The sequence below is a fragment of the Lagenorhynchus albirostris genome, chromosome 15 (assembly GCF_949774975.1).
Source record: "Lagenorhynchus albirostris chromosome 15, mLagAlb1.1, whole genome shotgun sequence".
In the NCBI taxonomy this organism is placed as follows: Eukaryota; Metazoa; Chordata; class Mammalia; order Artiodactyla; family Delphinidae; genus Lagenorhynchus; species Lagenorhynchus albirostris.
Genome location: NC_083109.1, coordinates 28,299,287 through 28,304,037, shown reverse-complemented (window position 1 = coordinate 28,304,037; position 4,751 = coordinate 28,299,287).

Here is a 4,751-nt window from a genome sequence, read left to right as displayed (position 1 = left end):
TCCAGAACTATGAGAAATAAATGTCTTTTAAGCCACCCGGTCTATGGTATTTTGTTACGGTAGCTCAGGCTGACTAAGACCCTGGCCAAGAGACCAAGCTGAGATCCCAGCAACAGTCTACATCAACTACCAGACATATGAGTGAGTGAACCTTCTGATGATTTCAGCCTCAGCCTTCAAGCCGCCCCAGATGACAATGCATGGAACACAGACTAGCTTTCCCCATCAAGCCCTGCTCAAATTGGACTGCATTCGGGGTCAAGAGACAACCAGAAACATCTTTAGCCATAGATGCCCAGAGGAACATCAGACTGGCCACCTCTCCATGGGTACTACACATGAACACCCAAGGCAGCACCCCCTGCCTCTAGTTCCAAGAGGATCTTAAGCCTTTACCTTCCCAGACACCATCTTGGGAAGGGGGATAGGGAGGCAAGAAATAGCTTTGAGGAGTTGTCTCAATATTTACCCCCAGACTGATTGTTTTAAATAAAAAGAAATGGTTCTGTTGTTGTTGTTATTTTTTATTACCACTTTTAATGAGGACTTTCCATACCAGCCACATTTATCCAGTTTAACATTTTTTTTGAAAATAATTTCAAACTTACAAAAAAGTTGCAAAAGTGGTATGAAGACTTCACATTATAGTCATTCAGATTCCCCAACTGTTAACATTTTACACTTGCTTTATCACTCTCCCTCTCTGTCTCTGGAAAAAGCTCTTTCTAGAATCAAACAGGACTGGGTCTGGCTCAGGTAGGACAGAGTAAGCACTCTGCACTTTATTTATTCCAATGAATGCAACTATAAAACCCGTACAAAATGCAGAGAGTAGCTATTTAAGAACTCTGAAGAATAAGTAGTAGCAGGTAGATTGAGGAACCAGACCAGAATTTGAGGTACTACCAATCCAGCTGTGAGTTAACCATTTTTTTCTTCCAGTACTTCCCAGCCTGGACTCAGTGCAGCTTGAAAACTAGAAGTATAGGAATTCCCTGAAGGTCCAGTGGTTAGGACTCTACACTTTCACTGCCAAGGGCCCAGGTTTGATCCCTGGTCAGAGAACTAAGATCCCACAAGCCTCGCTGCACAACCAAAACCAAACAAACAAACAAAAGACTGGAAGTATACACCAGGGCAGACAGAGAAGCTCTAGGAGAAGCCCTCTAATTCTGATTTGAGGAGCAAGAAAAAGTCTCCTAATTCTCAGCATAAGGGCAATCTCCCAGCTTTTTCTTTCTTTTTTCTGTTCACGTTCACTGCAGCCCCCAGGAAATCCTATGATGAGGGTGGCAGCTAAAGCAACAGCAACGATGGCCTGTACCTGTAGGAGGCTAAAACTCTGAAAGATGGGAACCTTCCTCTCCAGTCAGAGGAGCGATGGCCCCAAGAGCATAGGGCAAACTCCTGCTGCTTTTTCTTTCTCTCTCTTCACTCACTGCTTGGTCCTGAATACAGGTGCAGTCATGGGAATTGACTGACATAACAGGGTAAATAACATCCCAGACTTCTGGTTAGAGGACCAAAAAGGGAAGCCCCAGTGAACCAAACATTATTGAGGCAATCACAGGGAAGAGTTCAGGAAAGCTACCCAATAGCATTGTTTATGAACTTCTGGGCTCCTCCCCCTGTTTTGCATGTGTGAGTTAAGTACTAAACAGCTCACACGGACTTTGAGGATTTATTACAGGATAAACTACTGCCCAAGTCCCAGATAGACCACTGAGTGGTGCATACCCGGGAAAGATCCAAATGACATTGGAAAGGCTCTGGAAATAAAAATAACATTAAAGCCATAGAAGGCTGGTTGAAACTCACAGCCTAAGCCCAATCTGGTCAATTTCCTGCTAAAACAGAAATATCAACATTCTTTATAGGATTTTTAAAAGACTCAAGTATTATAATATGATATTCAAAATGTCCAGGGTATATTCCAAATCACTTGACATATGAAGAAACATGGAAATCTCAAATTTTATGGGAAGACAATCAACAGATGCCAATGCTGAGACAACACAGCTGTTGGAATTATCTGACAAAGTCTTTAAAGCAGCTACTATAAAAATGCTTCAGCAAGTACAGCAAACCATCTAGAAACAAACAGAAAGATAGAAAGTTTAAACAAATAAATAGAACATATAAAGAACAAAATGGAAATCTTAGAACTGAAAAATAAAAATAACCAAAGATTTTAAAACTCCTTGGATGGGTGTGTAGCAGAATAGAGATGGCAGAGAAACAAGTCAGTGAAGACAGAAAAATAAAAATTATCCAATCTGAACATCAAAGAGAAAAAAGATTGGAAAAATGAACAGAATTTCAGGGATCTGTAGGACAATTCCAGAAGAGCTAATGATTGTGTCATCAGAATCTGAGAAGAACAGGAGAAACAGAGTGGTACAGAAAAAAATTTTTAAAGAAATAATGGCTGAAAACTTTTCATATTTGTTGAAAGATATAAACACACGGTCAAGGAGCTGAATGAAACACAAACAAGATAAACCCAAAGAAATCTAAGCCCCCGTTTTTCAGATTTTGGAGCTGCAAGGAAGGAATCACTCACCCTGTCATCAGGGATGCTTACACTTTGAGATTCAAATTACTCCCTGTCTCCTTTATAAACCATAAAAATAATACACACACAGAGTAAAAATAAAGTCAATCAGTTAAGAATGATATTAAAGGAAAAGTGAAATCTCCTGTTCTTTCTCCCAGTCCCACCTCTTAGGGTCACCCACTATTTCTAAGTTCTTCTGGTTGCTAAATAGGTGATTTTAAAAGATTTGAACACTTAACATTTTTATTAACTAATAACTAGGCTTAAAATAACAACTAACAAATTAACAATTTTGTTGTTAATCGACAATAACATATTAAGTCACATAAGAAAATAAACCACATTTTTGTGGAAAAATTAATAACTAAGGCTATAGATTATGAACATAGAGTCAAAACCAATTTGGAAACGAACTCTTCCAGTTATTATAAAAATCTTACAAATGTTTAATAAGTGTTCCTTGTGTTGCACAGCATGCATCAGTTCTGGCGTTCAATTCACCTCAGGCCTACCCAGTACATCAACACTGGTGGCTCAAATGGGCACCACATGTTTTCTTTCCTTTCCTCAAAGCAGTGAAGAAGAGGTGGTGCAAACATGAGGTCCTTGGTGAATCCCCACAGGAAAAGGTAAACAAAGTCTTATATTGGACCCAAGAACTCTCTGCAGTCTGACTTTCTCTAGGTAGTGGTACAGTGAAGAGGGTATGCGTGGCATAGTGTCCTGGCAACTGCTGGGATCTCCCTTTTAAATTTTGTCTCTTAATATTCATTTTTCTCTTCTTCAGTAGGCACAGAATGCCTGATTTTCCGTTGGGCAAATGGCCACCCAAAATGAAGATTATATTCCTCAGCCTTCCATGCAGCTACATTTGGCCATACAATAGGTTGTTGCTAATGAGGTGTAAGAGGAAGAGATGTATGTAACTTCTAGGTCATGCACTTAAAGAGAGGGGGATATGCCGTCATATTCCACCTTTCCCCCTTTCCACTGGTTGGAATGCAAATATGTTGGAGAGCCGTCTTGGACCATGCGTTATGACAGCAGGATCTTAAGAATGGAGAAGCACAAGTAGAAAGAGCACGGGTTCCTGGCCTGTGAAGCCAAGCTGTCCTACCTGCCTCTAGACTGTTATAAGAGAGAGACACCAACTTCTGCCTCATTTCAGCCAGTTAATTTGGTTTCCGTTACAGCCCATATCCTAAATAATGCGAAAATTGCCAAAGCAGTCACAAGGCTCCCTGAGATTCTAGGGAAAGAGGGGACACAGATGCTGAGAAGAGTGTTAAAGAACTTTGGGGCCATGTTTAAAACACCTCAGGAGCACATGCAGGGATGTGGACTGGTCCACATCTGTCTCCCTCAGGTCCTAGACTGCGTCACAATGCTCCTTCTGGCTGCAATGCCTCTACCTGTTCCTTCTGCCTCACCTGCCCCAACACACACACAGCTGGTCAACACGTTCCGACCTAGACTAAACCTGGCTACCCCAGGGAAGCATGTCACCACAGTCCACGTTAAGTCAGGCATCTCTATTATATGTCCCTCAGAGCACAATGCCATGAACCGGTCTCACAGTACTTACAGATTTGAAACTTTACATTTACCTGCGTGGTTGATTGTCTCTTCCTCGCGAGACCGTTAAGTTCTGTAAGGTCAGGTACGGAGTTTCCTTTACCCACGTTTCCCCAGCACCTAACACAGTGCATGGCACAGAGTAGGTGCTCAATAAGAATATATGTATACAAGCTGTGAATGGATGAATGAATGAATTCGGACAAGAGAGGACAGGCTTCATGCAGGGCAGTGTAAATGCTGACGCCTCCTCCAAATCAGAAAAACAGAACTCAGAATCGTGACCCACTGATTGAATGCTATCGCGAACGCACATTTGCTCGGACCTCTCACAACCATCCTTTTCACAGGGCAGGTGTGGACTTATCAGTCCCCTGGTCAGTAACTGGTAACTGGCCGACCCCCAACTCTGATTTCCATTTCTCGGATCCGGAAACTGGGCTAGAGATGCCTGCCCGGCTGGAAAAACGGAGAAAGGAAAGGTGAGGGAAGAAGCCCGGCCCCCCGGAACGACTGCATCCGGAGGCCTCGGGGCTTCCGGGCTTCCGGCCCCCCGGCCCCGCGGCCCGGGCTCCGGGGACGTGCGCGCCGTGTGGGGCGCGCACGCAGGGCGGGGCTG